This window comes from Manis javanica, chromosome 12 (genome assembly GCF_040802235.1).
Source record: "Manis javanica isolate MJ-LG chromosome 12, MJ_LKY, whole genome shotgun sequence".
In the NCBI taxonomy this organism is placed as follows: Eukaryota; Metazoa; Chordata; class Mammalia; order Pholidota; family Manidae; genus Manis; species Manis javanica.
Window position 1 is genome coordinate 107,716,021 of NC_133167.1, and position 12,469 is coordinate 107,728,489.

Genomic DNA, 12,469 nt, shown 5'->3' on the forward strand with positions numbered 1-12,469 from the left:
GTGAATTATTCTAGTTTTGTATCTTGGTCATGTTTTAGAGCGATAATAATAGAACTTTATAGCTAACTTAAGAAGTACTGTTCTCATCCTAAGGGATGCAAAGATGAGCGCAAATAAGATAAAGATTTCTTACGAGGAAGTTTTTACCTTGCTAGACCAGCCATTTCATTTACATGTCAAGAAATACATAGCCCATTATCTGTATTTCTGCCAGGATCTACGGAAAACTCGGTCCGAAAACTGGACTACTGATCTTCTGTGTGCTGAACAGATGAAAAATTGTAAGACAGATGGCCAGGGAATTGCCTCTATGCCTGTGCTAGCTTTTTTATGTTGTTTTCAGTTATTTGAGTGATGGTAATTAAAAAACGTTAAGTTAGCCTCTTTCTCCACCCCCTGCTGTTTTGACGGCTCTTAGCCTCTACCTCTCTCTTCCTTCCTTTATTCAGCAGTTTATCTCCCATGTCCAGTGATCCCGGCACCGTGGAAGGATGGAGAGACCCAGCAGTGAACCAAATAGGCTTATTTGGTCTATTAGGAAGCATGTTGTTCAGAAGTATTTTCTGTGGCTGGAAGCAATTGTCCCTCAATCTCTAATTCTGATTCAAAAGTAAATTGCCTCAAATCCTTCCTGGAAGCAAAACGATCAACTCAGAAAGTGTCCACCATGGGAAAGTGCTCAAAACATACTGAAAAAAGTAGGGCATCAAATTATTTGCGGTATGACCTCAGAACCTCAGATTTGTTGAAAATTCTCTATTCAGGGGCTCTACTCAAGCTAGGACACATTGATACAGCAACCCTGGTTCCTAAAATTTTGGAATATTTCTAGATTATTCAAAAAACAGCTGTTGTCTTGAACCACCCTAGGATTTCCTGCCCCTTCACTCCCAATTTTATGGGACAGAGCGCCTTATTATAATGACCCCTTTACCTTAGGTCTGGCCAGGAACACTGATACCCAGTGACCTGACCGAGGTGGTAGATGACATCAGGCCAGAAGCTTCCAGATGACAGGTACACAGATTTCTGTCTGACTGATTCTCACCACTGTCCAGTTCCTCACGGGTTCATTTTAATATTTTGTAGTGCATCTGCTTTTCAGTAGGATGGATGGCCCGGGTACCTGGGCCATCATAGTCACTGCAAACAGAGTAAGTGATTGTAACTATTCAACTGGTCACAAAAACAAGTAACTAATGACACAATGATTATTCTAGTTTATAACTGTATCCAGATATTTTGTTTCAGCGAAAAAACCACATCTAAGTGTGTAATTCAAGTGGGAACAGGACAGGACTAAGGAATACTCATAGCATCCAGGGTAAACACAATGCTCTATCTAGAAAAGCACGTGCAGCTTCTACAAAGTATTCAAACTGATTTAAGTCTTTGCCTCACCTGGGAGGTCAGGGCGGGTAGTGAAAGTTCCAGCTCTCTAATCCTGTTTGGTTTGCAGGCAAGCAGCCCCCATCCTGAGGTCCCATAGTCACCTCATTAACATGACAAAAACACCATTATAGGTTCTCATGACAGGAAATTCCAAGGGTTTTGGAAGCTCTGGGCCAGAAACAGACGAAGACCAAATATATATTTCTTATTGTAAATCACAGAAACACAAGTTTACAGTTTGGTAGTAGTAAGTATGTTCACATTATTTTGTGACCAAACACATCTTTGTGCAAGATACAGTGTTAAATATATTCACATTTTTTCATCTTGCAACACTGAAACATTACATCCATTAAATGTTAGTTCCCCATTCTTTCTCCCCAGGCCCTGGCATCCACCATTCTACTTGGTCTCTGTGAATTTGACCACTCCAGGGACCTCATATAAGAGGAATCACACACGATTTGTCTTTTTGTGGCTGGCTTATTTCACTTATCACTGCATCTTCAGGGTTCATCCACATAGTGGTAACATGTGTCAGAATGTCCTTCCTTGTTAAGGCTGAATAATATTCCATTGGATATTTATCCATTCACATTTCATTTGTTCATTCATCCATCGATGGATATTTGTGTTGTTTTGACTTCTTTATGAACACATATCTCTTCAAAATCCTGCTTTCAGTTCTTTTGGATATATATACCCCAAAGTGTAACTGTTGGATCATATGACAATTTGTCAGTGGATCTTTCAAAAATATTTTTTAAAAGGATACAGTCTCTACATATATCAATTGCTGATCAAGGCTCAACTAGGTAAAGCAAAGAAACCCAGACATTGTTAGTTCATGCAAACACAGATGCCAGTGTTCTAATCCGGCATGTTTCTCTTCTTTTTCCAGCCACTCTCACTTAGCCTCTTTGCTCCTTGCCAATGCAGTAAAGAGGAGAAACAATAAGCCAGCCGCGTAAGAGCAGTATAAATATGACACCTCAGAGACCACTATTCAATTTCACTGCCCTGAGGAACTGAAAACGACTACATAAAAAGTGGGTAGAAAATGGAAAGATTTGAGAGAAAAAAAATTGGGAGAAAATGAAAAGACTGTCTTTAAATTGTGGAGGAAAGTGTTATCTATGTGCCCATTTAAAGTTTTAGGTGACTTTTCATATAAAACCTGGATTAAAAAGTTACATAAAAGTACTCTTAGAAAACACCTTAGAGAGGGCGCTTCCCTGAAGCACTTGTTGAAAATGCCTGTGGGAACAGTAACAGCCTTCATTTTCTCTTGTGGGGCAGAACTGCTGAAGGGGTTCACTCATATTTTATATTGATTTAAAAAAAATCCTTTTCTTTTAACTTCATTTTTATGTGTGAGCATTTTCATTTATATTTCCTAGAAGAGAAATTACTTAGATGATTTGCATGTCAAGATCAATTGTTTTAAAAAATCCCGATTGAAGAATTAGAATCAGGGCAGCAAAAATTTCATTGGTTTGAATGAATAGCATCAATTAAAAAATTGTTTGCTGGTTATAAAATGAATAAGGGCAGCATCAGAGTGGAGACTATGAAACTTCTAGCTAATTGGCTTCTGAGAGTATCAGACGTGGTCCAACAGGACTGCCCTGCTAGGATGGGGGATTAGATGGTAGGCAGAAAATGCGTGACTGGGGTCCTGATTAAAGTCATCTCATTAGAACTACTGACAGTTGTGCTGAATCCTATCGGGAAGTAAAAGTCAAGGTTCCTGCAATCTGGGATCAGACCATGACGTGGGGATCCCAGAACTCCTTGTTACGATGAATCCTTCTGTTGGCCATCGAAGCCACACGGCAAGCGTGTTGACACATTGATTGTGGGATCAGGTGGGACTTAAGGGCTGTGTACAGTGAAGAAGGGAGTCAAGGTTTTAATATCCGCTGGCTCAAACAAACTGCTCCCTAAGTCAGCTCTCCGTGTGGAGGTATATTGCAGGCTTGCAGCTACTGGATATTTCATATCCTAGTCTTGTGATACAGAAGGAGATGTACCCCAAGGTCATGGAGAAACTAGTCATGGACAGGTGTTGTGGACTGGAGAGTCCCGCCTCAAAATTCCTAGGTTGAAGTCCTAATTCCTTGTGTGACTTTGGCCTTTAAGGAGGTCATTCAGGTGAAATAAGCTCTTTAGGGTGGGGACCTGATCCTGTGGGACTAGTGTCCTTACCAGGACAGACAGCAGAGCTCACTCTCTGAGCCAGCACAGAGAAAAGACCTCATGAGGGTGCCGGTGGAAGATGAGCCTCAGCAAGGCAGGGATCTCACCAGAGCCTGAATCCGCCGGCACCTTGATCTTGGACTCCCAGTCCCTGTGGCCGTGAGGAAATAAATTCCTGTTGTTCAAGTCCCCAGTCTGTGGTGTTTTGTTATGCCAGCCCGAGGAGACCAATACAGCAAGTAACATAACCAACACCGTCTCCTTTCACAACATGCACAATATATTTGCAGTAGGAGGTTCTTTAAATACCCAGGACCCCAAAATAAAACATAATGATGGTAGTTTCAGTGAGATTCCATCAGTGTAGCTACCCAGGTAATGATGAGTTTATACTTATAAACAACATCTTCATGTGGAAATAGATGGTCTGAAATATCTTGGTGATGGTGTATTCGTTTTTTGCATCTTCAAGAGGAAATGTGTAGTTAAGGGCCTAGGTCGTTTCTCACGTCTGGGGAGAGCAATGGCTTTATAGTAGAGAGTCAAGGTAGGTAGGTGTTCAGGGCTTAAAATCATTTTTACCAAGAGCATATACACATGTATTACTTTTGCACTTAAAAAAATGCAATAACAATGTCGTGATAAAAAGCTCCTGTTGGCAGCTGCGTAGCAGAACAGCAAAGAAAATACTGTGAAGGCGGTAAAGTAAGCCAGACCCAAAATGACGGTGGTTTTCCTCACCCACCTCTGCTCTTGTGCTGCAGCCAGAGCGGTTTGGTAAGATCACAAATGCCATCATATCACTCCCCGGCTTAGAGCCCTGCAGTGCCTCCCTCTCCTTCCTGCGGCTGCAGGGGCTGCCTGTGTCCCCCTCCCCTGCTTCCCGGCCCGCAGCCCCTCACGGTCCGGGGACACTTGCTGCTCCTGTTCGCTGCCGCTCCCCAAGCCTGCTAGGGGCTTGCACGTCGTAGAAATTGCACAAGTATTCGTGGACTAAATGAATAGATGAATGAAGAAAAGATCAGACAAAGCAGCTGAGAACAAAGCTTGGAAGGGCTCCAACCTTTACAAGTGAAGGAGTGGGGTGCAGGTGGGGGAGGGGGCCGAGAGGGAGTGGGGCACAGGCGGGAAGCCACCAGAAGGATGCCGGCACCGAGGAAGGCAGGACAGGGGGCTGCTTCCCCGGGCGGGCAGTCAGCAAGGTCAGACGCGGAGGGTCCGCTAAGGCTGGACCAAATAGTCCATTTTATCTCCACTGACAGCATTTCTGGGAAGGAAGAGGTGCAAAAGGCAAGCTTCAGGGTGAGAGCCTCTTTCTTTGGCAGTGTGGTAAATGAAAATGCCTCTTAGCTTGGGGCTCAGCTTCACACCTCAGCACCTCCTTCACGGAGCATGGCTTCAGGGCTGGGTTCCATCTCCCTGTGACTCATCTATGACCCGGGAGTAATAATGATCCCCCCCTGCCTGCTGGGTGTTGGAGAATTAGAAATAACAAATACCACAGATCTGGCTCCAGGAAAAATGGTAGCTGTTATTAAAATCTAGTTCAGCGTCTGCATTTACATTCACTCCTCTGTGGAAATAGATCTAACTCAATCAGCAGAGGCTGAGGTTTCTTTAAATGTTGTTCAAATGAAGCTACATTATGATCAAGTCAAGCGACAGTCAACTCAGTTTATTCATCTGTTAGGTAGATGTGATAGAAAACAACATGGGCAATGTGTGCATGTATTTTCAGAACAATTCTAACTGTGTTAGTGTGTGTAACTCATAAGGAATTCCTAGAATTGTGTCAGAACATACATTAAATAGGCAAAAAAAAAAATCTTTGGTGATATTATAGTACTGAAACACAATGAACAAAAAACGTTTAGTTTCTACGCAAAAATACTTGGCCCAGATTAGCACAGGGCCATAATTCTTCTCTACTTGGAGCTTTTATGAAAGTCATTGGTGGGTGAACATTTACTCATTTAGTAAAAAAATATTTAGTGCATCTCATAGTTTGTGAAAGAAATGTTTATATTAGACTATGAATATGGTGATATATTTTGTCCAATATAAAAATCCATCAAGTATATTTAGTTCATATTAGAACTTCATGTTTTACAAAAAGTTACCCCCCTCCTTTAAATGTTTTATACATATTGCTTCATATGGATAAAGGCTTAAGTTCTCAGCAAATGTGCTGTTAATATCTCCCTCGTTTTTGAAGGATAGTTTTGCCAGATGTAGAATTTTTGGCTACAGGTTCTTTTCTTTCAAGACTTTGAATATGTCATCCCACTACCTTCTGGTCTCCAAGGCTTCCGATAAGAAACCAGATCATCTTACTGAGGATCCTTTGTATAGGATGAGTCATTTCTCTCTTGCTGCCTTCAAGATTCCCTTTCTGGCATTTGACAGTTTGATTACCATGTATCAAAGCATAGATCCTTGAGATTGTACTACTTGGGATTTACTGAGTTTATTGCATGTATAGATTAATGTGTTTTGTCAAATTTCCAGCCATTATTTCTCCAGATAACCTTTGAACTTCTTTCTCTCCTCTCCTCCTGGGACTCCCATTATACATGTGTTGGTGTACTTGATCATTTCCCACAGATCTCTGAGGCTCTGTTCATTTTTATTCATTTATTTTTATTTCTGTTGTTCAGGCTGGAGAATCTCAATTGAGATTTTTTCATCCCATTATTGTATTTTTCTGTTCCAGAATTTCCACAGGGCTCCTTTTTATACAATCTACCCTGTTACCATATTCTCTGTTTGGTGAGACAGCATTCTCATACTTTGTTAGTTCTTTAGACATGGGCTTCCTTAATTCTTTAAACATATTTAAAATAGTTGATTGATTCCAACGTCTGACTTCCTCAAGGACACATTCTTCGAGGGCCTTTTCCCTGTGTATGGGCCATAGTTTCTTTTTTCTTTGCGTGTCTTACATTTTTGTTGTTGTTGAAAATTGAACCTTTAAAATAATAGAATATCATAACTCTGAATATCAAATTCAGCCCGTCCTCTGGGTTTGCTGTTTTTACAGCTAATTTTAGTAAGTAGTTGTTTGTAGTTCTTTGGAACTAAGTCTGTAAAATCCGTAGTCTTTGGGGTTTGTTTTCTTTTTGTTTTTTTTGCCACTGAAGTTTCTACCCCATTAGCTGAGTGGTGAGCTAATGATGGGACAGAGGTTTCCTGCAGCGCATCACCTAGACTTTGCTGGGAGGGTCTGCGTGCAAGTTGGGGTCTGTCTTTACCCTCAGCCAGACAGCTGACAATTCTGCCTTCACCTGCAGTTCCTGTTGCTCAGTCTCAAGGTCAGAGGGGAGACAGGTCATCCTTGGCATGTGCACAGCCCTGCAGACAGCCTGCTAGACTCCTGGGGATACTGTCAGAGCTTTCCAGAGCCCTACAGACATCTCATTCTTCAGCATTTTCTTTTGTTTCTTGGTCACCCTCTCGATAGCACTAATTGGTAATAGTGCTTCAGGCAGCTATATGGTATAAAAATTGCCTCTAGTGGGCTTTAGCAAAGCTCCAGAGAAAGGCAGTCTTCTCAGCGAGGTCAGATTCAGAGAAACCCTGTGGCTAGGAGTTTCCAGGGAACTTCGATGTGGGTCAGAACACCACAATTCTTTGGGAATGGGGCCTTTGGGGAGCTCCAAACCCATTTTCATCCTTCAGTGGTTGCTATGCTCCTGTTTTATCACGACGGGGCTGTTGGTTTTCAAGGCTACTACACAGCTGGGAAGCAGGGCTGGGAACGGGGCTGGTTACAGCTCCACAAGGCTCACTGTTCATACTGAAATTGAGGTAGTTTTCTAAGCATAAATACTCCCCAGATTGTTACAAGTCTCTGGTTAATTTCCTGAGTTCCACACAAGTTGATTCTGATCATTTTTTTGTCAGTGTTTTTGTTGGTTTTCTGGAGGAGCAGAAATTTGGAGGGCCTTGATTTACTGTTTCTGCTGATGTCATCAGAATGTTTTTGAGCTTCCCATGTAGTGCAGCAGGTGTCAAAAGCCCATTTTTTAAAACTGAATGGTATCCTACTATATGGATATACATTACGTCTGTCCCTTTGCCAGTTGATAGACATTTAAGTTGTTTCCAGTTTTTGGCTATTATGAGTAATGCTGCTACAGATATTGCTTTTTTGCCCGATTTTTCTTGGGCAAGTATCTTGTTGTCAAACTGCAACTCCCCCTGCTTGACATCTGAAGCCCTGTCAGTGGTATTGAGCACCGGAGCCTCCTTCACAAGCAGCCATTTAAACATCCATCCATCACCACATACAGTCATAAGCTCAGGATGCAAAGATCAAAACAGTCGCAATTCAAACTGCTGAAACATAGTTTTCAAAAGGTCAAATCATGGAAATATGAAATTTGAGCACATGTCAGAGATTTTATTCAATGTACTGACTAACAAGAGATTTAGTAAGATATGCAGACCAATTTTCAAAGGCCATTTGAGGAGCTCTATGGACAAGTAATAAAAGAATGTTAGGATAAGATTACCGGGTTATGACGCAAAACTGGTTGACATCTGACAGGGCAATACACTGTAATGTTGGGGGTTACCTTTTCTACTGGATGGAAATTATTTTCATCTCTTTCATTAAAAAATCTGTACATTCACATGTAACTTCACTGAATCTGGGAACATTAATCAATGGTAAACAGTAAAAACAGTGCTGTGGCTTTCACTCCCCTATGAGAGGAAAGAATGCGCCACTCCCCTTTCTGCCTTATACCCCAGTTTTGAATATTTTTTCTTCACCCTGTCCTTGATCTATGACTTCCAAATCATAATGCAGAGGGAAATTCAGAGAAAAAAAGTAATTGTCGTCCAGTGCGGCAGGTGGACAGGGACACACAGCCGTGTCAGTGGAGGATGTGTCCGTGAATAGCGGTTGCCATTGTACTCTGGAAACAGGGAAATGATAGTCAAGGCGATTTCGAGCAAATACAGGGTTAAATGAAGTCCATCATATTCCTGCTTTGTTGTGGAAACAAGATAGCAAAATAATATAGTACTAAAGTGTGGCTAAGAATCCAAAAGAATCAGGGAACCGAAGATCAAAATAAAGCCAGTATTCCTGGCAAGCAGTGTAGCTTCACCTACAGCAGCCTGACATCCCATAGAATAGGTTAGCGGTGGCATTTAAAAACTATCCCAGAAATGTCACCTGTTATACCACCAGAATACGTCTGTCTCAACAAAGGACTATTGTAGAACATTTGCTTCATAAAAACTATCCAGTTAGGAAATTCGAAAAAGTCATTAAGGGCTAATGCAGTGACAGTAATTTGCATCTATCAGTAATTTGTAATATAACCTAATATGGACGAGTGAATTATAGACTCGGAGTCACCTGTGATGTAATTCTATAATAGAAACAATCCTTCCATCCTTACAGTGCATCTATCTTTAGGCAAGATGCGTCTGATTTTACCAACAGAATCCAATAATTTGCGGGAAGGTTTGAAAAGTTACTGTAAATTTTTACAGGAAATAAGTATGTGCCACTACTTAGGGAGATTTTGGGGGTCTTGATATTTCGGTGATAATTTATAAGACGTATCACAGAACAGCGAATTTGACTGTGTAATTTGTCTTCTAAACAACCAAAACAAACCCCGGGCGCCTACGGCGGGGCCAACGCCGAGCAAGAAAAACAGCTTGCGGTTCTTATTTTTACCACTAGATGGCAATCTCGGCTTTGAAAATTTAAGGACCGCAAACCACTAAAATATCCGGTAAGGGTTCATCAACGAACAACCGCGTACCCGGTGGCTTCTCCTTGTGAACCTGGTACTTGACAACAGTGTGCATGTTACAGTTGAGGCGATCATTGTGGAAAACGTCTCACAAGCTCACACTTGAAACTCCAACGTTCTGTACACAGAAGCTCTGTACACAGGTGCATACGTAATGCATATTTTATATGCAAATAATGTATGTATGTGTTACGACGTATAAAGAATTAGTAAAATTAACTGAGGTGAAATAGGAAAATATTGAATCCCAAATTACACGAATAATCTGGGTACAAGTTAGGGAAACTAGAAAATGCAGTTAATCACAATAGCGCAGCTTTTACAAAAGCAAAGCTGGCTGCTTTTGTGATACTGGACGTTTGGGAGACCCTAGGAGACCTCAGGACTCCCCAGAGGTTAGCACTCGTCTCCCTAAGTTTTCCCCTCCCTGGATCTCACCGACCCTGCGATGGACACACAGCTCACAGCCTGCACTTCTGACATGGGGCTATAGTCCACCACTGATGCTACCGCATCTGAGGGCCAGGTGGCAGTCATGCTGTGGCTATCACTCATGAGCCCGCTGGCTGGCAACGAAATCCGGGCACCGCAGCCTCCACTTGTAACTTCTGGAAGCCACAGGGCAGTGGGCAGAGGTGGGAGAGGGTGGTGAATCAGGTGTATTTACCGACATTCCTAGGCAGGATCTAGACAAGATCAGTATGCATAAATGCAAAGCAGGTGGAAAAGCCCAGAAATAACAGCTTTTAGCTGAATTATGGATTCTTTTAAGTGCTGCATTACCTATATTTTACATGGCACAAAGGATAACTTCGGGTGAAAAAAAGGAGTAGACACTGATATCTCTTGAGACAAAGTGTTAACAGGAGCATTGGACTCAAACATGAAAAAGGCTTAGAAAGATCTTAGTTTACTTTGCTTGTATTTTTCCTTTTTGTACGTGCAAAATTGATATATGAAACAAATCTTGGCATAATTAAGCCCAAATGAGAGTTCTCTCGATATATATATATATTCCAAGCGATAATTGTGTCACAGTTTAATTGGCAGGAATTATTTTTTTTAGTGGAACATGAAACAATAGCACATCTTCTGATCAGTGCCATTTTGGGTTAGATGGAACACAGGTAGTGACATGAACTACGTCTTACACTGACGGAGCACAGTGTAGTGGTTAAATTTCACCAGCCTCAGTGTGGTAAGATACAGAGGTGATACTAGGTTGGGCTCATTACTTAATCTAATTTTCAATTTTCTAACATGTAAAATGGGGTAATGATAGTATCTACCTCCTCAGGAGATACATATCGTTCACTTACCATTGTTTCAGACATACCGTGTACAACCGGTACGTGCTAACAATTTATTGATTATTAAACCATATGGTATGTGAACATCATGAGAAACGGCTGGCGGCAGCCATAATTTATCCGACCATTTTTGAACTCCATAACACTCATAGCTGTCTAATATAAAAATCTTGTTTCCTTTCCGCAGATCTTCATGTGGGAAGACAGGTTCTCTATCAAGATTCTCATCTTTGGTCATTTCATCCACTCCCATGGCCTTGAATGCCGTCTGTTAGCTGATGCCCTCAAATTAATATCTGTGTGCTGGGCCTGTCGGCTGACTTCCCATGTTATGCATCAAACTGCCTACTCCAAATCTATTTTTAAACATCTATTAAGCATCTTTAATATTATTTTTAAACATCTATTAAGTATCTTAAAGTTGATATAATCCAAATGGATTTGTTTACCCTTCCCTGTCCTAAGTCCAGGTCCACCTAACAGGCTTTCCTCAGCCAGTGGCAATCCTGTGCTCACACTTGGGGGGCACTCTGACTTCTCTCCTGCCCTTTTCCAACCTTCCCCTCTGCAAACTCGCCCTGATGGCTCTGCCCCCTAAATACGCATTGCCTCTGAACGCTTCCAGCATCACCAGCCCTGGAGCACGGTCCACACGTCCGTCGCGTGTCCCCTGCCTGCTCCGACAGCAGGTCCTCCTGGGTCCACGGGGCCTCCTCATCCCGCCTCACACCCCGCAGAGCAGCCAGGAGCGATCTTTCCAAGGCATAAATCCGCCCATCTTTAGCCTGCCTGAAATCCTCCACTGGCTTCTCACTGCTCCCAGGATCGAGGCCAAAGCCCAATCCTGTACTAGGAGGCCTGGCGGCCCTCTCTGGCCCCCTCTGCCTTCCCCTGGCTACTGTTACCCCAGCCTTTCTTTCTGTGTCTTCGCCACGTGCTCCAAGCCCATCTCAGGGCCTGCGCTGGGTTCCCTGGGCCTCTGCTTGCGCTTGCCTCTCATTTTGGTCTCTGTTGAAATGATACCTTTTCACAAGGAGGTGATGATCCTTATTTAGTCATTCTTTTACCGTGTTACCTCATTCAATCCTTTTTTTCATGGAATTTGTGAGTGCCTGACAGTTTTATCTACCTCTATTTTTTCTACCTATCCACCTACTGTGTTTATTTTCTGCCTACTTCTACTAGAAAATATGTTCCTTAAGGAAAAACAATATCTCTTTGCTTTCCCTGCTACTGCATCCTCAGGCCCTGGAATAATGCCCGATCATGGCGGAGACCTAACAAGTTTTCGCAGACTGGGAATGGGGTGTCATATATGGTATAGAGCTCAGTCTAGGAAAAAGGAAACAAAAGCATGGAATTTGAATTAAAAGCCTGGTTTGAATCTTAGTTCTACTTAATTACTTTGCTTTCATGCTGTAAACATTTTGTAAGCTGCTTCCAAACTTCCCAGAAGATGGGGACTTCAAATTTATTCATAAATGAATAAACAAGTAAAAGAAATATACTGTGATGTGAGGCAAGTCACTTTCTTTCCAGCTGGTTTCTTTGTTTTCAACAAGAAAACACCAATCTACAGTCATATCATCAATGGATTTCAACAAAACGGTCAAAATAATGCAACAGGGAAAAGGAAAGGATGGTCTTAAAAGCAAAAGGTACTGGAACCTTGGATATCCATTTGGAAAAATGAACTATTTCCTCACATCACACACAAAAATGAAGTCCAAATAGGTCAGAGACCTAAATGTGAACACTAACACCATAAAACATTCAAAAGAAACACAGGGG